At 38.5% G+C, this 23,168-nt stretch overlaps 2 long non-coding RNA genes across 3 annotated transcripts in view; both read left to right on the top strand.

Moving 5' to 3' along the window:
• Nucleotides 1-431: 431 nt before the first annotated feature.
• On the top strand, nucleotides 432-1,690 carry LOC146896742 (uncharacterized). Its single transcript, XR_015023112.1, has 3 exons — nucleotides 432-973; nucleotides 1,070-1,198; nucleotides 1,299-1,690. It is a non-coding gene; the product is annotated as an uncharacterized LOC146896742 (long non-coding RNA).
• A 4,112-nt stretch (nucleotides 1,691-5,802) lies between these two features.
• The window catches only part of LOC146896741 (uncharacterized), a 32,058-nt gene continuing 14,692 nt past the window's right edge, over nucleotides 5,803-23,168 (top strand). For both annotated transcript variants that reach the window (XR_015021889.1, XR_015021888.1), the window contains exon 1: nucleotides 5,803-6,390. This is a non-coding gene — a long non-coding RNA (uncharacterized LOC146896741). The remainder of the gene's footprint in view (nucleotides 6,391-23,168) is intronic.

Below are 23,168 nucleotides of genomic sequence, written 5' to 3'. Positions count from 1 at the left end.
AAAAGACATCCACGTGGCACTTTCCTATTAGGCCACATAAGCGACTTTTCCAAAAAAGTCACAAAAGCAACTTCACCATAGCAGCCCCCAAGTTTATTTGCCTGAAAATCAAATAACTTTGAGGTGAAAATATGTTAGACCGATTAAAAGAGGTTTACGACCTACCATAAGAATGGTCTAGGTCAGGCTAGATTTGTTTTTTTTTTTAAAAAAAAAATCAGAAAGGTTAATATTTTTTTTTTTAAAAGTCGTTTTAGTTAAAAAAGTTCAGGTTTACAACAAAAGGTTTTTTGTAGACTTACGAGATCAACGACCTAAGTAAACATTAATAATATATATTTTTGTTAAATTATAAATGTATTATCATAAAATATTAGACCTACGAGATCAACGATCTAAGTAAACATTAATAATATATATTTTTGTTAAATTATAAATGTATTATCATAAAATAGAGTTGAACTGAGATGTAATATAAAATCAGAGTCTATAACATGTCGTTTTAAATCTCAAAATCTTTTATATCTAATCCTAGCAGTCATCCTAACCCTAATCCCACTTACATAACCTAATTTTTTGGCTCCAAATCTTTTCGGCCGTTAGATTAATCTCTATTGCTTAATTAAATTGGCTCCTATTTTATATAATTAATTATAATCGATCAGACTACATTCTCTTTGTAACTTCCCCATGCCATTAATAACGATGTTGCATTTTCCATGAACTTTTCCAATTATCAACTACCTGTTGTGTCTATATATATGCACTTTTCCATGCAAGTATTCTTTCACTCCTCGGTTCACATACAACACTGTAAGGATGACCTTTTTTTTTTTTTTTTTTTCAATTACTGATTACCATTTCCAATAACTCACTAATTATCATTACACCAATTCATATTCCCTCATCGTAATTTTAATACCAAAACACTCAAACTCCAACTTTCATCATATTCTTCAAAAATTTCAGAATAGTAAGCGATCCCCTTTTATTTTCTTTCTTTTGCTTCATCTTTCTTTTCTCAATTTTGTTTGTTTCAACCATTCATTTGTGTTTTTCCATTCTGCAGTGAAAGAGACTGAAGAGGTTCATCAAACTTCAGGTATGGACATGATTTTGGGATTTCCAATCCATTTTATCAACAATGTTGGTGATATTTGAAGGGGTTGCTTCAAACATTGATAAAAGTTGTGAGAAGGTACCACCTAGAATCCCATTTATATGTTTATTTATTTCGTATTATATTACATGATTTGTTTGATGCTAATTTAGACTGATTTTTGATTTAAATCATTCAGAATGATGTTGAGGATAAGACTCCATCCATGTTGTGCAAATTAAAGGAAAGAGGATGTTTAGTGATTTTGATGTATCCACCACCATTGAAGAATGTTCTACTCAGCCCTTCAACCACAAAAATGCCGAAGTTTGTTGAGATTAAGAAGGAACTAACTGAGTAGATGTTTTTAATTTTGAATGCAGTTGCAATGAGATGTACTTGGGGTTTGATGTTGTGTACTCATTTGGATGTTTAGACTTTTTTTTTTAAAAAAAAGTATTTGGACTCTTTTTAATTCCATTCTGCTCAAATTGCAGCATCATGAGTTTTAGTTGAGTCTTGGGACTCATTTTTGGTTTAATTTCGTTCGGTTCAAGTTGCAGCCTTGGTATTATTGCAGTTGTTTTTCATTTTTTTCTCCACATTATTTAATCAATTATGCTACACTATTATATTTAATCGATCCATTGATGCTAATTGTTTCTATTACAGCTGTGGTTAATTAGATACCTAACTCAATTTGGAACCACCTAACCTGAATTAAATGTGGTTTACACATTTTGCTTAGCAGTTTAATGGCATCAGTTCATTATCCTTTGCTATGTTAAACTTACACAACATGATTTACGCACACTTAATTGATCTTTATGCTGACAAATGTACTGCCGCCCCCTATATTTTACACACATGTGGTTGTAAACAACAAGATAATTAATATTCTTTTTGTTTACCAATGCCCCACCTCTTGCACCTCTTGGAATTTTAGCCTTGAAACTATCAGCATTTAATTTTAAATTTTGAAAACTATGAGTTAATGCATTGAAAACGGTTGACGCAATGACTCATTGTTTCTTAGTTTGCTCAATTCATCTTCTTTCAGCACATGAAGCAATTACTTTTCTCATGGTGCCATGGTGGTATCTTTCTCTTCCGTCCACTGTACCCACTCGCTCTCTAAATTTATTTTTATAATTTTTTTTTTGAAATTATTCATTCATTTTTTTTCAAACACAGAGGTTGTTCAACCTCTTATCAAATCCAAATTTTGCTTGATGAACTTTGTCAACCTCACTGTCCAATCTCTTTTTCTTTTCGATTAATTTAATATTCGATGATAGTTATGGTTGAATTTTTTGTTGTTGATTTATCTCATCCCCCTTATTTCCTTTTTTCCTCCTTCTCCTCCCTCTAGGTCCATTGCGGTCACACTGCGAAAGGCCATGAATTGAGGTTGACGAAGCCGGGATGGCGGTGAAGTTTGAAGAGTGCCACCCGTGGAAGATCAAAGTCCCTCATTTTTTCATTCATCTCTATTTCGCATCTATATTTCCTACGATTGTGAATCCTCTTCTGTTTTGAACTTTTCTTCATTATTTACTCTGTTTCATATTTGCTTTTCTTTATTTTTGTAGTTGGGGGACTCATTCCGCTTCTCTAAGATGCAACCAATTAGATGATAGATTTGTTTTTCTATATATCCATCTTCGTGACCTAAGCCTTTTCATCAAGCCCCCACTTGCACAATATGTCATTTATGATTTTCAATTTTATTGTTACCCCTTATATGGCTCATATATTTGTTTTCATTTGAATCATTCTTTATCTCATGTAGTTTGTGAACAAGTTGCATTGAGTTTTTCATTTGATTATTTATTTTGTTGTAATAAGTAGAGTGTTGATAAGATAATTTGAATTTTACATAGAAAGTCACTGTTACAATCTGTACCGAGATTGATTTTCTCTTTTCTAAGAATGTTTTGCTTTTACTTTTTTTTTTTTTTTACGATGTTTTGTGATACATAAACATATCTATTGTCCCTTCCTTCTTTGTCACACTATGTTCTTTTAATTCACCACAATGGAAATTCAATCCGAAGAGGAGCAAGTGAAGGATACATTTTTATCTCATTTTTCTATCTTAAAATGAAAACTTACATGCACATCTTTAAGATTAGTTTTTTTTTGGTCAAACATCTTTAAGAATAGTTAATTGTTGGAAGAGTTGGAAAAAACGAACTATGTTTAATATTGGTATAAGTTAATGATTTGTGATGTCATTATCATTTTGATTAGTGTCTGGCTGTCTGCATGTACCTATCTACCTCAAGAGATCATTTTAAATTTGAAGCTTGAAATGGAAAGATTTGGTTGAGAAACTAATGTTGTATAACTTGAATTTATGGTCAAATTTCTAGAAGTTTTTTTTCTCTCACTATATTTGCAAAGATGTTTGGAGTTTATGTATGATTATTGGGCAAGCTTAATGAAGCATTGTCCATGAATTCCTTACTACTTTCCTCTTTTTATTTAGTATATTTGTAGTTTTTGGAACTCAGTTAATAATAAAGATAGATTTTTTATATTAGTATGTCTATATTTTTTTGTGATAACACAGTTAATGGTAACAATAATGGCTCTTATAGTCTTATTGTCTGTTACGTGTGTTTGTGGTTTTAATCCAATTATTTTTCGAAATTTGAAAATGATTATAGCAACTCTTATGAATTAGTGTCATGGTTAAGACAAAAGTTTACAATAGCTTTGCTTTGTATTTCTTCAAAAAAAAATAGCCTTTGCTTTGCATTTCAACATGGTAAGACTCATTAAAATTGTTTTTGGTTTGAAGTCTAAAGTGATATTTTTTTAACCAATTTTCATTCAAGGTTTATATCTGAAACTTTTGAAAAATATGGAAGACATAAGTTATTTCCAAAATATTTCTAAATTAGCTCCTCAAAATACATTTTTTTTTTTAAAAGAACAACGTTTATATGTTGGACTAGGTGAAGAGAAAACATATTTGAGTAACGATACTCCGTATTGGTGCAACTTGGATAGTGATATAGTTGATGATGTTCATAAATTGTTGAACACAATTTCTACTTCAGAATTCCAAACCGTAAGTTTAGATTAAAGTTTGAGTGCAAGTCATGCTATTAAGAAATGTAGATAAAAAATTAGGATTATCCAATGAAACAAGGTTCATAATAAGAAGGACGGGAAAAATATGTGCTTGAATGAAATGTGATATTCGAAAGCAAAATTTGTGACAAATTTTTTTCCCATGCTATCTTTGACACCTTCGATATATGAAATTTTTTCAAGTTTCAATGAAGAAATTTCTTTCAGTTGTTTCATTTGCAATGACTATTAATAAGAGTCATGACGGTTGCTTAGACATGTTGGAATATATCTACCAACTTCGTATTTTTTCTATGATCAATTATACGTTGCAATTTCAAGAGTTAGTGCAAGAGAATGATTGAAGATATTCATAACCGGTGAATACGGTAAAGAAACTAATGTAACTTTGAATGTGGTATATAAAGAAGTATTTCATAATTTATAATAACATAGGTTAAATTCCTAAAAAAAAAATAGGTTAATGTTATACGACTTATTTAACATCAACATTTTAATATGGTATATTTTATTTTTATAAATTATAGTAAATTCGACCCATGCAACGAGTTTGAGGTATTGGTGAAGAGGAACAACATATGCATTTACTTGACAAAAGGATGACATGCTCTTCGAGATTTTTATAACATTTTTTGCATGAAGATGGTGTCAAAATATTGCCGGTAGATGGTGTATGCGTTAACGGTACTTCGAACGTAGTATTTAAAGAAGTATTCCGTAATTTGTAGGCATGTAAAAACAAAATGAATATTTGTACTAAAAAATGATGACATTAACATTGTAAGTCGTAATTGAGATATTAAAATTTTCTTTCGTCTACTACATTTAGTATGTATATGATCCGTGCGGCGGCACGGGTGGAAAGTCTAGTATCTAATCCTAGCAAACATGCAAACCCTAATTCCATAACCCTAAACCTAAAAAAATGGCTCCAAAAAATTTGAAATTTGAATCTCACATTTCCATTATCGCAGCTAAAGCATTGGAAAACTATGTCAATTACTAAGCACGCTCAACGAGCCTCTCTCTTCCCTAAAAACCATCACGCCGACCTAACCCCCTCTCTCTCACAACACCGAACCAAATTTTGCATTTCTAACTCTCTCATGTTCTAATAGCTACTTCTTGCCTTCTTCTTCTTCTTCCTCCAAATATCTATGTGATGCTCTAAACCCTAAACCTGTCTATCTCTGTAACCTCTCGAAATCGAAATGGAACGCACGAGAATAATGAGATTAAGTGCGAGCTCGTTCAAACAACAAATCGGATCTTACTTCTATTCTCTACTTCCTAATAATCCTTCGTTTCGGTGTGTTTCTTCACCCCCGAGACCCTATTAATCCTTTTTTACATCATTCTTCCGCCTTCTTCTTTCGCTTTCGGACCCCAATAATGAAAATCTCAAATTTCTCAAACCCGGATCACATCTACTTCGTTTTGTTTGATCTTCGGTGATGAGATTCAACTTTTCCATTGTTATTGTCTCGGGTAACCGCATCGTAATGAATTTCGAAACCATTCGTCCGAGTCGCGGTGGCCGATCCATTTGATTTCGACGGTTGAGGTAATCCTTAATTTTGCTTCTCTTATGCTGTCATATTATTTGCTGTGAAATTGATATATAACAACTAGAATTTTTCTTACTCTCACGTGCATTTTATTTGACAATGTCATTACAAAATTTATTGTGTTATTATTATTATTATTATCACTATAATTAGAATGAAAATAGTTTTTCCTTTTTGCTCCATGTTTTTGTTGATTGGATGTTAAACCATAAACACAATTTTCTCGGTCGAAAGATCTTCGGTGAGTCATGGTTTAGATGAATCTGCAATGTGTATGTAATATTATGATTTATGAAGATGATTCCCGATTTTGGTAATCGCCTTATTACTTGCAGTTGAATATTTTCGGTTGTCCCGATAAAAAAATATTACAAAAATGCTCTGGTCATTTGGTAGGATTCATATTTTTTTATATGATATGGCCATATCTTATTTTTCGAATATCCGTTTGGTGTGTCCTCTCATCTGCTGTTGGTGAAATATATGTTGCTATTTGGAGGATAGATGGCCCTTAAAAGCATTTACTTTGGTGAAAGCTATTTTGCATTTTAATTGTTTATGTGTGTTTTGAGATGTGCTAAGGCTGTTATTCTTCAACCAAACAATCTATTTGTAGTTAAAGTAAGATTTGAGTTTTGATTTTTAATTTTTTGTTCACACTTCCAATTTCATTCGTGCGCGAGCTCTGTTTCAACATTGATCAATTTCATAGTTATAGAAGATAAGGCAATCATGGAGTCAAAATATGCATTAACTAAAAGAATTGTGAATTTCCTAAAAGAACAATGGATATGTACTTTTTTATGAACAATAAGGTTGTTTTTAAGATTGGGATAAAAGATCTTATACTCAATAGGAAGCAAGACGCGCTTGAAAGATTTCCGGATGGTTCTAACTCAAAGGATTTACGTGCTCTAATTGTGAAGGTGAGAAAAACACAAGAAGGGGGTTGAATTGTGTTTTGAAAAATTCTTCGTTTCTCTAAACAACCGAATACACCGATCGAAGCTAAGTGAGACAGCTTCGAAGTGATGATCGAATCTAAATGCGGCGGAATAAAACAGAGAGAGAGAAGAAGAACGACACAAAGCAATTATACCGGTTCCTTCCACAATCCGGAAGTAGTCCGGTCCCCTTGCACTTCCAAGGAGATTTCACTATGAGTAATATCTGATTACAAATGCTCAAGCACACAAGCAAGAGACTTCCAATGCTCAAGCACACAAGCAAGAGACTTCCTTTGCTCAAGAACACAATCAAGAGACTTCCTGCTCAAGCACAACCGCAAGAGACTTCCTAACTAAACAAAATTACACAGAAAATTGTTTAAGGTTGAACACTTGATATACAATCGAGGTGCTCACAAAACAAATCAGATACGGACTCAATGGACTTAAGAATTTCTAAGATATGACTTTGAGACACGAAATTCTAAGTGAATGCGAACAATTTCAGCAGAGGTTTGGTACTTGTGAAAATCTTTGTGAGTCTTTCGTTCGGCGTTCTTGCATTACCAATTCTCTAGGTCTTCACTCCTTTATATAGAGGTGTGAAAGAGACGTTGTGAAATTACCGGCACACCAAAGAGTCGTTGTTGAAGCTTGATCTTTCACCAATGATCTTTTGCACGATTTGGTTGTTGTCCTATGAAGAACAAATTTGAAATCCATTCCTTATCCAAAGGAACATCTATGCGAGCGAGACCGTATTCGGAGCTGTTTTCTTGTCTTGAAGTGCGGACACAAAACGAGTAGTGGAGAACGTGGTTGTACAATTCGTACAAAGTACAATGTCAACGCTTTCGTCCAAATTGCAAACACACACCTTCAAACACCTTTGAAATGACCGTTGCAAGCTCCACTAATCCTTTGTTTGTGTTTTCGAATCCAATAGACGGCTTTTGCATTGATGATTCTTCAATTCTTGATTCTTTGCAAATCCAGTTGATATTCGGCTTCGGTGAAATGGCTTCGATGAGGCGGCTTCGATGATGCGGCTTCGATGATGCGGCTTCGATGATGCAGCTTACGATGAGATGACTTCTGCAGCTTCGATGATGCGGCTTCGATGATGTGACTTCGGACCTCTTGTCTTCGGGAGCACTATTCTTCAGAGCATCTTGACTTCGGGAGCGCTTTTTCTTCGGGAGCAAGTTGCCTTCGGGAGCGTCCAAGCTTCAAATTTTTGTTGTTTCCATAGCTCTTTATTTGCTCATTCGAACCAATGATGATGTAACTTTATAATTATGGTCCCGTACACTTGAACAAATATTAGCTAATCCAATTTACAATTTTTAATACCTTGTTATCATCAAAACTCTTTAAGGTTTATTGTTAAACACATTTTGTTCCAACAATCTCCCCCTTTTTGATGATGACAAACAAAAATATTTAAAATTGATCAATTGTTGTTAATCTAATTAACAAGTTGACTTTGGGGTTACGAGGTTTGTAAGCTCGAATCCGAGGTTTGTAAGCTCAAACTCCCCCGAGTCCGATAGTCTTTAAGGTGAGGTTTGTAAGCTCCCCCTAAGTTCTATCCAGGTTAATTAAATTCATTTTGCACGCAATAAATATTATCGTAACTTAAAAGCAAAATTGAATCATTGAAAGAATTAACTTATAGATAAGAAGAATGGTTCAATTAACTTTACTTGAATTTTGATACTCCTTCGTTCATTCATAGCTTATACCAATAAGGTAAAAAGATAGAAGTTTTTCAAAAATTTCAAATGCCATTAATGGGGCTCGTAGCCTTTAAATACTTGTCACATATACTCCCCTTTTGTCATTATCAAAAAAATTAAAATAAATCTAAGCACAAAAGACAAAAAGATATGAGAAAAACTCAAACGTGAGAGAGTATACTAAGCAATGAACTAAATAAATCAGAGCAAAAATCATGTATATTCAATTGTCGAAGCGCCTAAACGGTCGAATCGGTAAGCATTCGAAGCAAAAGAAATAAGACAAGATGATTTCGAAGCAAGGACTAAGAAAATAAAACAAACAACAAACAAAGAAAAACACAAGGGTGTGCAACTAAGGGTTGGTTTGTTGTTGTTTCTTCATCTCTTCCATTTCTTCAATCTTCTTCTTCAACAATTCTTCAAGTTGTTGTTGCCTCGAAGAAGAGCTTGTTCCCTTTCTTTAGCTTCTTCTTTCTTTGTGTCATCTGTTTCTTCGAAGCTTACACGGCCTTGCTTCTCTGGTCAAGTAATCCGTTTCAAAGAAGAAAGGCTGGTTTGCCAAGAGCGGTGTAGAGCTTCTTACTCTCGGACTACGATTCACATGCTCCATTACCCTTCCGACCGAAGCTTGCTTGACTCGATGCATTTGGCCTTGATTTCTTCAATAACCCCACTGCCCGGTTCGAAGAGATACCCAGAGTCTTCATATGCACCCGTGAGATCAATCGTCCTTCTTTGATCCACCAGATTGTGCATCCGACTCAAGATTGTCGAAGCTCGGAATTGATATATCCGGATTCCGGGATGTTTGTGGGTGGATGTTCAAGGATTTCAAGATCGGAATCACCGATTTCTAAATCTTGAATAGGGTTAGGAACTGGAATGGTAAGGTGTGTTTGTGTGTTAGAAGATGTAGGCTGGTCGAAACAATGTGTGTGGTGGAGGTTGAGGCTGGAACATTGACTAGAGAGATGTCAACATCCATGGGAGTTGGTTCGGGAGAGTGTTCGGGTAAAGGTTGAAGTTCGGTTTCGGTTGATGGTTGATGTGGTGAAGTTGTTGTTTGATTGTTGAGTTGGGGGTCAATGATGGCTTTTGGTGATTGTGGGGGTGTTGTGGGTTTATGTGGTTCGGGTGTTTGTTGATGAGGGTTTTCTCGAAACAACATTTTCGAAGCGATTGCTTCGGAGTTGTTTCGGAGGCTTTTTCGAGGTGGACTCAACATTTTCGGGAGGAATCATGTTGAGAGGTTGAATGCAAAGGGGTTGAGGGTTAAGGCGAAAGATAGAATCAATGACTCTTTCTCTCTGCTCGGCCCGGTTCAGCTAACTTCTCATTAATTATGTGGCCAACTGGTTCATAAGAAGTTGACGAAGAGGGCTTATCGTTGGTTTTGGTTGATGTTGATTGGCTTCTTACCGGTTTTTGAAAAAGTTGAGCTAGGGGTACATCATCATCGGTAATCATCGAATCTCGATAATGATGCGGATGCGGAATACGAAGATATATTAATTACCTTTTCTCGTTCGGGATCGAATCCTCTTTAGCGATTCACCGGACACCCGCAATTTTGCTTGGCTTCGAAACTACGGACTCTCGTAGCTCGGCGGCAATTTCCGTAACTTTTTCGAGTTTGCTTTCTTCTCTTGTAGCTCTTTTAACTTTAAATCGAAGCGGCTTGAGCTCTTAAGGTGATATGAGGAAAATCCTTGGTTCTCCTCAAGGCCGGCTTTCTCTTCCTCTTTGGTATAGCGAGGTTGATCAAGAGAAATGTCAACACCCATGATCATCCCGGAGTCCATGTCTTCAATGGCTTCTTCAATAGAAGGTACCGATGAACTACCAATTTTGAGCTTGTCGGCGGCAACTTTTGCCTTTTTAGCGAGGTTGTTCAACCTCTAGATATTGCTCTGCAGTCATCTTCCTTTTTGACTTTACGCCTCGGCTCGTGGCGAGCACCACCATACATTTCCTCCGGAATATCTTCCAATCGATTCTCTCATTGGTTGCCTCAAAATGTTCCTTGATATAGTACAATTGCACTTCAATGGGATCCTTCTTGCGGATGGGTGGAAAGTCCTTCATAAGATCGGACATAACAAGTGATTCACTTAAATCGGTTTGAAGTTTGGTGACTTCAGCGATTAGCTTCATATTCAATAGAGTATGAGCATTAATGAATTTTCCAGCTTTTGTGTCAAGTAGCTGATCCGTGAAGCCTTGAGATTGACCGAGACTGTTCAAGATACCTCCTTGATAGAATATCTCCGAGAGGAGTCTTCCATAAGGAACCCGGGGTTTATCCAAAGAGGCCGACTCGCTTCAAACACTCTACCAAGTACTTGAACACGTATTTGGGCACATTCACCTTTTCCTTCTTGATGAAGTGCCGGAGAAGGACCTTCGAGCTAGATTTGGCTTCACACGGTCACCACTTGGAAACGGGGTCTCATTCGAATCTTCGAAGCATCTTGGTTTCCATGCTCAATTCAAGATATTTCTTCTCCTTCTCGAATTGTAAATCACCAAGTTGGCTTGCTTTTTCCAAATGCGTTTTTCGGCGGCATACGAAAGATCAATTCCGTAGTAGTATCCGGAGGCCGCAGCCTTGAGAACATACTCTATGTGCCATTGTGCAATTCTTATTGGAATACCACGTATGCTTGGACCTGATTTCATCTTCAACAAATGGCGCAAGACCCATTTCTTCTCTTGTTTTCCCTTCTAATTCGGGATACATTAGCACCATTTGACTTTCCTCGGATAAGGATGCCGCTTTGTTGTAAAATTTTGCTCTTACCCGAAGTGTCTAACCGCAGCTTCATATGTTGGTCCATTCAACATTCGAAATAATCCATGAGTCCTTGCTCTTCATAGTAGCTTCGATAGAACACCTATGAAAATTCGGAGAATCAAAGTCCACCGGATTCTCTATCCGAACTTGCAAATCCCATTCTTCCAATTTCATGCTTCTTCCTCTCGTAGTCATATTCGGGGACCATTCTTGAAGTAGATACCGAATCTTTTCGTTGCGAGCTTGATGATGCCATTTGATGATTGACGAAGATTTGAAGAAGATGAAGATTTTAGGGTTCTAAGGTTGAGAGAATGCGCTTACTTCGCAAAAGGTTTGAGAGCAAATGTGTTTGTTGTGAGTGAGTAGTGTGTGAATTGACAAAGTGTTAAAAGTAAAACGATTGCAATTCAAAAGAGACAAACAAACATAACATTAATGACAAAATTGGGGGCGCGTGAAAAGTACTTTCATAGCTATTAAATCATCATTGCCCTTTTTAGTTATACACCAACACATACGAGGCCACGTAAGAAGTTCACAGGAAGTAACTACCAAGTTAGTGGGCCGAAGTTACTTTAAAAAGTAACTCCCAACGTTTCCACTAATTCAACTATTCGAAGCAACAAATCCAAATTTCCGGACTTCGGATGCCGATGTCATCATCGAAGCGAGTTTTCCTCAAAACCTCAATAAAGAGCTTCGATGGACTACCGCTTCGAACTAACTTCGTAACCTAAAATCCTATTCGGGAGCAAGCAAACATTTAATCGGACACGAAGTGCATGTTCAAATTTTTCTTTATAAAATCAAATCTTTCAACGAGTTAAAGGCTTAGTAAATATATCGGCCCATTGATTTTCGGTATCAATGAATTGTATATCTAAAATTCCTTTTTGAACATAATCTACGATAAAATGGTGTTTGATTTCAATGTGCTTAGCTCTTGAATGCAAAATTGGATTTTTAGACAAACAAATAGCGACGGTATTATCACAATAAATGGGAATACCGTTAGCGGTTATACGATAATCTTCCAACCGATGTTTCATCCAAAGTAGTTGTGTACAACAACTTGCAAGTGAAATGTATTCTCGCTTCGCCGTAGACATAGCAATAGTTGTTTGTCTTTTGCTAGCCCAGATATAAGATTATCACCCGAGAAATTGACAATTGCCACTTGGTTGATTTTCTTTCAATCCTATCACCAAGATAATCGGCATCACAGAATCCAATTAGCTTATAATCTAAGGATTTCCTATAAAGGAGTCCAAGATTAGTTGTTCCCTTCAAATACCACGAAGATTCTCTTGACAAGGCGGTCATATGAGATTCTCTAGGATCCTGATTGGAATCTTGCACACAAGCATACACTGAATAAAATATCTGGCCTAGATGCAAAGTGAGGTATAACAAAGAACCAATCATACCTCTATACAGCCTTCGATCTACTTTAGCTCCTTCATCTTCTTTGCTCGGGTTGCACGTAGGATGCATTGGAGTGTTCATCACTTTACAATCTTCAAGTTTGAACTTCTTCGAAGCTCCTTTGTGTACTTTGATTGATGAACATAGACTCCATCTTTGCATTGATTGATTTGAATGCCAAGGAAGAACTTCAGCTCTCCCATCATGCTCATTTCAAATTCATCCCGCATTAACTCGTAAAATTCCTTGCAAAGAGATGCACTAGTAGAACCAAATATTATATCATCAACATATATTTGCACAACAAGAATATCTTTCCCAAGGGTCCTTCGAAGAGTGTAGTGTCAACCTCGTCCTCTCTTAAAATCATTTTTGATTAAGAAATTACTTAGTCTATCATACCAAGCTCTGGGAGCTTGTTTCAAGCCATATAGTGATTTCTTCGGTTTAAAAACATGGTCGGGATATTTAATATCCTCAAATCCAGGAGGTTGCTTAACATACACTTCTTCTTCTATGACACCATTGAGAAATGCACTCTTGACATCCATCCGATATAATATTATGCCATGATTAACCGCAAAGGAAAGAAGTAACCCGATTGCTTCCAATCTTGCAAGCCGGAGCAAACGTTTCGGTGTAATCAATGCCTTCTTGTTGACTATACCCTTGTGCAACAAGCCTTGCTTTGTTTCTTGTTACTTCACCTTGCTCATTCGGCTTGTTTCGAATACCCATTTTGTTCCAATAATGTTCTTGTGCCGAGGTTTGGGTACCGGATCCCACACATCATTTCTTTGAAATTGATTCAACTCTTCTTGCATAGCTAGGATCCATCCATCATCCGAAAGTGCTTCATCAACTGTTGTAGGTTCAATCATTGAGATTAGTCCAATCATTGACTCTTCTTGTACGAAATGTGATCTTGTTCTTCTTGGACTATCTTTGCAATTTTGGACCGGTCATTTCTTTTCCCATTCATTTTTAAAAACGTCTCAAGATCTTTTTCGCTTTATTTATCTAAAAGTCATTTAGTCGTCTTTTAAAATTTTGAGGCTTTATTTTACGAGTTCAAAGTGAATTTCTTTTTGTCTAAGTTTCGTGTAGTTATTTCTTTTGCGCGTTAGCTTTTAAAATGTTTTACGCGCTCTTTTTAAGAATTTAGCGTCCTATGTTTTGTTTTAATTTCCTTTAAAAAGCTTCTAATTTACAATTTCCTTTTGTCCGTCTTTAGAACCGCTTTAAAAGAATTTTGTTCGCACGTTAAAACGCCGCTTTCTTTCGGACATTTCGGTCAAAATTTCAGCGAGAGAGGTATTTTAAAATACCTCATTTAAGATAATGTTTTCATTCTCGTTATCCTTTTATTATTATTATAAATTATTATTTTTTATTATTACTATTATTATTACCTTTAGTATTATTATTATTAATTATTTTATTTCTTTTTCTTTTAGTCACGTGAGTGACCTTTTCCTTTTGTTTTTATTATTTATTTTATGTTGTGTTGGTTAAGTCCTTGGGTCCCTTTGTGTCCATGTGGCGGTCTCTTATTGGCTCGGTTTTAAAACTTGCTCTCCAATCCTCTTTTTGCCTTGCCGTTCACCCGTATCGAGACTTTAAGGGTAATATTGTCTTTTGCATCGTAGTCGGTGTTAACCCTAATTTTCTACTATATATAGTCTACGGTGTCGAATTTATTCCCGAATGATTGATTGGCCGCAGCTTTAATTACACAAACGCAAATCCCATTCTCTTTCATCCAAATTACGGATCAAAAACCACAAAAATGAAGAACATGATGAACGTTCATCCTTGTTCTTCATGAACCTCCATCTTCCCGGGATTCGAATTCCAACAAACACACATAAATTCATCACTAACGGCGACAAGTTAAGGCCACAATAATCACAAACTTCATTCCCGAAACACTTCATACAATCGAAAATGGCAAATCATCTCGGATTCATCATTTTCGGTTTCAACATCACAACAACACAATAGATCTCGCAAAGATCGTTCGTTCGTCGCATATAACAACAACTCTTCGAGTTTATCACAACGAAACCGAAACGTTCGGGAAGGAGGAAGCAGCCGAACGTAACGGTAGTAGATCGAGCAAAAAACGCGTGGATCCGAAGATTTTCCTTGAAGTTTTCCTTCATCTTTGCTAGTTTTCTCCGATTCGTAATCGAGGTAATGCTTTTCCTTCGAATGCACCGATTTAATGCATGTTTGAGACTTTGGTGATGACATGTTTTTGTAGATCTAGGGCTTTTGAGTAATGATTTTGAAAAATAACCTCAGATCCGAAGCAAGGAAGAGAAGAAGAAGAGGATTACAAAAAATTTAAAAAAAAAAAAAAGAAAATGTTTTAAGCTTCCGACGCGGTGGCTCCGCCGCCGGAAACCGGCCGGCCGCCGCGTCGGAATTCCTCTTGCTTCTTCTCCGACGAGTTTGTTTTAAGAGAGAAGTTGGAGCTTTGTTACTTAGAGAGAGAAAGGGAGATGGAAGAATAAAGGGAACCGGCCTTCTAGGCCTTTTATAAGCACGGCGAACCGGTCCGGTTCGTACGAACCGTACCGGTTTATTTTGGTTCTTTCCCTTTTCCTTTCAACCATCCGATCTGCTTTCTTTGTCGATCCAACGATCCCGTTTTTGTTTGATATCATAGGCTTTATTTGTTTTTGTGTGTGTGACGGCTTGAGGACCGTTAGATCTATCATCTTATAGATCTAACGGTCGCCGAAGACCTCTCGTTTAATTCCATGTTGCAATTATTTCATCGCATCTTGCGTGCATATTCATTTCCTAGCCTTATGATCGTAATATCCAAAGGTCGGGGATCAAATCCAAAGCCAATGGATCAAGTGAAGGCCCAGCTTTATGTTCTCTACTCTTTTACTACCGAAACCCCTCTCGTTGTGTTACTTACACCCCTGTTTCATTCAAAACTTCTCCAAAAATCCTAAAAATATATGTGTTTATTTTATTGTTTTATTTATCGTTTTTTACCGTTGATATTTTCACTACATTTCATAATTTCAGATTCTAAATTTCTTTCATTTTATTTAATATTGTCTCATCTATTTTAAAACTTTGGTTTCCATATTTTATTCTTTTGTGTTCTTGGCTTTAAAACTTTAGGTCATGCATTCTTTTAATGTCCTATGCATTTTCTCACATATGCATCTTGCTCTATTTTATGCCTTATCATTGCATTGCATTTTAGTATTTGATGCCTTAACTTTCTCTATATCTCATTTAATCATGCTTGCTTTAAATTTCGGTATCTATTCATTTGTTTTTCCTATTGCAAAGCCCCATAATTTTTTTTAGTGTGTATAATTAGGGGAATGATGTAATTTGTTGTGGGCTTTGCATTTAGGAATGGTATGTAATAGCTTAGTAATTGCACACACCGACACAAACACCGACACTACACCATTTTATCCATGCTTGCTTTACTTTTCGCATCGTTACGCCAATTTACCGTTAGTTTGGTAAAACCTTTTTTATCCCAAAAATCAAATAAGCAAAAGTCAAATTATTTTCATAATAAACCTTGGATCCAAATCCAAGTGATTTTTCCCTTTATTTTCTTAATCAAATTCCTAATTGAACTTTAATTAAACTTAGACTCAATTTCTTAAATAAAATGAAACAACCTCACTTCTATTTTTATTTCTAGTGCCTTGAGGCCCCTCAATCTCCTTCTTGAAAACCATTTTTCAAAGATAATTAAAATCAACCTAACCCACAAAAATATTTTTTAAAGAGTGAACTACGGTGGTTTTGATCCCTTTTAAGGGTACGTAGGCGAGGCTTTATTCCTTTCAAATCAATCAAAAATAACCAAAACTCCTACTTCTTCTCCCTCCATTCTTTCACTCATACTTTAATCAATAATTTTTCAAATAAAATAAAGTTAGAAAGAGGTTCTCACGGAGTACCGTGAACGACGCGGGTGCCTAACACCTTCCCGAATCGTAATCAACCCCCGGATCCAAAAAGGGTTTTTCAATCTCTTTTTCCCTTCCCAAGAATAAAATCGAGCAAGTCCGGTAGATTGAAGGTTCAAGTTCAATTAATAGCTTGACACCCGAAAATCTTGGTCTACAAAAATGGCGACTTCACAGGGGATCCTACGCGGGTTAAGCCCACCTTTCTTTCTTTATTACTTTTGCTTTATCATTTGTATATACTTTGTAAATACTTTTACGTGAGTGGTGAGGCAAAGTCCTATACCCGGACTCGAGTGAAACATAAGATAGGGGTGGTAGACTCATAGTGGCATACCGAGAGTATTCTCGTGTCTTGTCACACGTGAGATAACCACACTTAGCGGAGGAGCTTAAAGTGATATATGTCGGCGGGTGTTGTCACGCTTAGACTCTATTGCTTTTAAGTTTCCGTTGAACGCTAAGGACCTTAGTAACCCTTAACCCATCTTGGCCTTTTTTAGGATGTAGTGCGGTGGCTAAGCCGGGTGATGTCTCGGTATTAGTCTACTTGCAATGCTACACTCGAACTAGACTTTCCTATGAACGTTATTGGACCGGGTGTTGTCACGGTATCCGATAAAGTTCTGTGGCGGTTGTAATTCGGGAACCTTGGTAGAACCCTTGTTACTTGTACAATTGGAAACCATAGTTCTTACCAAATGGCGTTGTTGTCCCTAAGCTCCAACATTGTATACTTTCCATGCATAATCATACATACATGCATCCATTCATAAATAGTTCTTTTCATCCAAAAAATCGAAGGACTTACGTAGAAGTTTTTGTAAACATCGTAGGAAATGGAGGATTTAAGGAGAACTCATAGGTATGAATTCAAGAAACCGGATTTGGAGAGCTTAAGGAAGCTAGCTAGGAGATTAAGGGATCCAGATCATTTTCGAGGACGGTATGGTAATTTGATGGATATTCTCATGGAAAAGGTGGATGAGGGGCTCCTTAATACTTTGGTCCAGCTTTTTGATCCAGCTTCATCATGGTTTTACATTCCCGTATTTTCGGCTTTTCCCTACTTTAGAGGAGTATTCTCATTGGGTCGGTTTACCCGTACTCAACCAAGTGCCATTTCAAAATCTTGAACTCACCCCTAAACAAATCCAAGCTCTCGCAAAAACCCTTCACCATGAAATAACCGATCTAAGGAAAAAGTTTGTCCCTAAAGCCGGTCTGCAATGCCTATCCTACAACTTCCTCTACCAAAAAGCCACCGATTGTCTTGATGGATTAAAAATTGACATTGACGCTTTTGAGTCCACCCTTGCTTTACTCATCTATGGTATTGTGCTCTTCCCAAATGTTAATGGCTTTGTCGATATGAATGCCATTCAAGTCTTTCTAACCCAAAACCCGGTTCTGTTTTGCTTGCCGATACCTATGTTTCCATCCGCGAACGAACCGATAAAGGGAAAGGAACATTCCTTTGTTGTGCACCTCTACTCCACCTGTGGATTACCTCACACTTACCCCGCCCTAAGTTTAGACCGGAGCGTCTCCCTTGGTCTCGAAGCTTATGACTCTTACCCCTAATGATGTAGTTTGGTTCAACCCGGTTTGTGACCCGGAGTTTATCATCAATAGTTGTGGAGTTTTCAACAATGTACCGCTTCTTGGTACACGGGGAGGAATTTGTTATAGTCCGGTGCTTGCTAGACGTCGGTTTGGATACCCTATGGAGATGAAACCCGTGTACCGCATCCCGGATAAGGAATTTTTCCTCTACAAAGAGGATAAGAAGAACCTAGGAGTACAATTTGAGAAGGCTTGGCATTCCATCATCGGGTTGGATAGGAACCGGTTAGGAAGGAAATCATCCATAACTCATGAAGACTATGTTCAATGGGTCATAAACCGAGCAAAAGAATTGAAGATGCCTTACCCTCGACAAAGGTATGTGTACGCAACTACTCCCGCCATACCTATGCCTCGCCCCCCGAGTCCTTGGAAGGGTACCAAAAGCGATTAGATTTTGAAAGGCGTGAGAAAGCCGCCGTGGAAGGAAAGCTTCGCAAGAAAGGACAAGATTATGAGATAGTGTTGGATATCTTAGAGAAAGAAAATTGGGCAAACCACCAGCCGAAGGTTGAGAATGCCGAACTAAAGAGGATCATCAAAGAAAAGAACGCCATACTTGAGAGGGTTTCGGGGAGTAAGAAGAGGCGCATGGATATGTTTGCGGCGCACATCCGCATTTCCGGAGTAGGAGTTTGAGTTTCCCAGTTGCTTTTGTGTTATCTTTGAGGTTTTGCTTATGTACTTTGGAGCCTATCCCTTGGCTCGGTCTGTTTAGAAAGGGAGTTATCTTGTAGTATTTTTATATATTTGGAGTCTATCCCTTGACTCGGTACGTTTAGAAAGGGATTTATCTTGTAGTATTTTATATTTGTAAGTTTATCCCTTGGCTTGGTTGTTAGAAAGGGAATTATCTTGTAGTACTTTTATCATTAATGTAATGTTTAAATTGTTATGATTACAAAATTACTTCTATAAGTCCTTCGATAAAACCGAAAAAGTGCATACTTTCGCATCTAGCATATCATGCATCATATGCATTCATAAAAGTGTCAAAATCAAGTCTCACACTTCACTCCTTTTCTCGCCGCAAGAATTGAAAGTGGCCCGACGAATTCAATACAAGCCTACTCGCATTCATCACACGAGAGCTTACATTAAGAAGAAGATGGCAAATGCGGAACAGAAAACGTTCACTCGGAGCGGATGTTAGTAATCTCAAGGCGAATTAGAGAAGATGGCACTTATGATGGAAGTCCCGATGACCGAGAGAGAACATGCGGCGGTTTCCGAGCCGGCTCCTACCGTGGTCGCTTCGCCGCACTTAATGGTACTTCACGGCCGATACCCGCCGTTGTTACATCCGCCGGGCCTACACAGCCTCTCATGGTGGGTTTCTCATCCGATGATATGAACAACCAGAATTTCCGTCCTCCCGGTCCTCATGGTGTTGCTTCCCAATACTACATGCCGCCCGGTTATCCATGGGGCATGCCACAAATGATCAATGACGGTGTTCGTCCGGGTGCTACGGAAATGCCATTTCCTTATGGTCAACAATCACCACCATTTGTTCGGCTGGCCAGCCAATTCCTCGAGTTACTATGACTCAGCGGGGCCTATTGTCCATGCGACCCGGCAAGAGGAAGAACAGGTTTATCACTCGGTAGTGTAATGGGGGATGATCGAGTGGGTAACTTGGAAGAGAAGTTTGATGCGGTACAAAAAGAATTGAGGAGTATCAAGGGTAAGGAGGTATTCGGTCAAAGTGTGCATGATCTCTCGCTTGGTTCCAAATGTGGTAATACCGCCTAAGTTTAAGACGCCGGTGTTTGAGAAGTATACAGAGAAACTTGCCCGCAAATGCATTTAACCGCGTATGTGAGAAAAATGACAAACTCATAGAGATAATGAACCTTTGCTTATTTATTGTTTCGAGGACGTTTGGCTGGCCCCGCGCATACATGGTATATGAATTTGAAGAGTATTACCACTTTTTGGGGAACCGGCCGACGCTTTCCTTCAAGAATATAAGTACAACTCCTATCCGGCACCTAATCGGAAAGAGCCGCAATCTATGACACAAGGGGAAAAGGAGTCATTCAAGGAATATGCTCGGCGTTTCATCCGTGTCCGCTCGGATCCGCCCGGCTCCGAATGAAAGAGAGTTATCCGACTTATTCTATGAAACTTTGAGCCCTTTTTACTCGTAGAAGATGGTGGCATGTGCTTCGCAAAAGTTCACCGACATGGTGGATACGGGGGTGCGTATCGAAGAGTGGGCCCGGAAGGGACACATGGCTAAAGATAATGGTTCATCGAATGGTTCTTCGGGTGGCTCATCAAGTGGATCGTCTAATGGTAAAAAGTTTGGAAATGGGTATCCAAGGAAGAACACTCAAGAGGTCGGCATGGTGGCCCACGGCGGATCTCGGCCTGTATACCCAAACTACCCATATGTCGCCAATGTCGCACCACAAACGCCAGCCCCACAAAACCCACCTCAACAACAACAACGTCCTCAAGCTCCTCCACCATACTATCCACCATTATACCGGCAACCATACCAACCATACAATCCTCAACCATTCTACCCATACCCATATTATCCTCCACCACCCTCACCACAACAACAACAACAACGTCCTCGAAGCTCAACAGCAGCCTCGCCCTCCTAGAAATCAATTCCCTCCCATACCTATGCCATACAAGGATCCTGTTGCCTTCTCTCCTTGCCGTAAATTTGGTGCAAACTAGGCCGCAGCCCCGCATGCAAAACCCTTTACCGGCCTGGTACCGTGCCGATCGCACCCGTGAATTCCATCAAGGGGCACCGGGCATGATATTGAACATTGTCGCGCTCTTAAAGAAGAGGTCCAGAAGTTAATCAATGACAAGGAACTAACCTTCGCGAACCCCGGTGATACGCCCGCCGTAACGGTTGCCTTATTCATCTCAAAAGCCGTGCCGTATAATTACGAATACTCCATCCCGGAAGATGGAAAAAAGGTACCCCTTGATTCGTCAGTCCATGTAGACAACATTGCGGAAAATAGCAAGATCTTGAGGAGTGGACGGGTGTTCCCGGTTGTTAATCGAAGGAAGTCGGTGCTCCGGCCGAAGAACCGGTGAAAGGGCGAAATCTTGATAAGGGCAAAGCTATCGAACAGCCCAATGAGATTGTCTATGAAGATAGTGATGAGATCTTGAAACTAATCAAGAGGAGCGAGTATAAGGTAGTGGATCGTTGCTACAAACTCCCGCCAAAATCTCTATAATGTCTCTCCTATCCGGCTCCGATGCCCACAGAGATGCCTTGATGAAGGTGCTAGATCAAGCCTATGTGGAATATGATGTGACTCGGGACAATTTGAAAGTATTGTGGGGAATGTGACTTCCTGCAACAATTTGAGCTTCGGTGACGAAGACCTCCCGGCGGAAGGAAAGAATCACAATCCGGCATTGCTTATCTCCGTCCTCTCGCAAATCGATTCTCTCTCTAACGTCTTGATAGATACCGGATCCGCTTTAAATGTGATGCCTAAGTCCACTTTGGACCAGCTTTCATATCCAAAAGCTCTCTTGCAGCCCCGGCACGGTGACGGTGAGAGCATTTGACGGAACTAGAAGGTCGGTATTTGGGGAAATAAAGTTGCCTATCTCGGTGGGCCCACATGAATTTGAAGTTAAATTCCAAGTTATGGAGATTCAGGCCTCTTTCGGTTGCCTCCTTGGCCGGCCTTGGATCCATGATGCTTTGGGGCGGTGACATCCACTCTCCACCGAAGCCGAAGTTTATAAGTCATGGAAAGTTAATAACCGTAAGTGGTGAGACGGCCTTGTTGGTCGGCAATCTGTCGGCTTTCTCTTACATTGGGGGTAGTAGCTCGCAGGGGTCGTCATTCCGGGGTCTCTCCGTTGAAGGGAGTGCAAAGAAAGCCGAGACTAGTATGGCTTCTTTGAAGGACGCTCGTAGGGTTATTCAAGAAGGCAAGACCGAAGCGTGGGGTCGGTTGGTGGAGCCGCACGAGAACAAACGCAAAGAGGGAATTGGTTTCCCGAATAGCAAGCTCGGGGCATTCAACCCTACCGGTTGTACTTTTTACGATCTTGGTTTTATCAATGATCCACCGGAGACTAATGCGATCACCGAGGATCAATCTGAAGAGGTGGCACCTATCTTCGTAACACCTGGGGAGTCTGCTGCAATTGGATCGCCGTGGATGTTCCTTCGTGATACCTCGCTTTAAGTAATATGTTTGTCTTTGTTTTTGTTTCTTCTTTAAGAAAACTCCTTTCGTCCTGCCCCGGACGAAAGTGAAACTTTGTAGGGCCTTATGTTTTGTTTCAAGTACTTTTGGTTATTAATGAAATCGTCGTTTCTATCACGGCCTTTATTTTACTTTACTTTATTTTACTTTAGTGCTTTTTAGGAAAAGAATGGTAATACATAAAACCAAAATTGTTTCTCTTTTTCTTTTAAAAATCAAACTCAAAGGTCCCGCATTTACTCATTTAAAATCAATCATAAATCATATGCGAAAGGAACATAAATGAGCCCGTTGAACACAAGAACCCTATGCTTCCTCCCAACTTTGAGGTTCCCGTATATGAGGCTATGGTAGAAGGTGATGAAGAGATTCCTGATGAGATTAGATGGATGTTGGAGCGAGAAGGAAAAGCTATTCAACCTCATCGGGAAGAGATAGAAGTTATCAACACGGGTACAGAGGAAGACAAGAAAGAAATCAAGATAGGGGCATTGTTGGATGCCACGGTTAAGGAAAGAGTTATTGAGCTTCTCGTAGAGTATGCCGACATTTTCGCATGGTCATACAAGGATATGCCGGGGATAGATGCCGAAGTTGTGGAACATCGTACGCCTTTGAAACCCGAGTGCCCTCTGTTAAGCGAAGTTGAGAAGATCTCATCCCGAGATGGCCCTCAAGATCAAGGAAGA

This window comes from Medicago sativa, chromosome 8 (assembly GCF_051527215.1).
Source record: "Medicago sativa cultivar Bolivia chromosome 8, Bolivia_mono, whole genome shotgun sequence".
Classification (NCBI taxonomy): Eukaryota; Viridiplantae; Streptophyta; class Magnoliopsida; order Fabales; family Fabaceae; genus Medicago; species Medicago sativa.
This window is presented reverse-complemented; position numbering and strand designations above follow the sequence as displayed.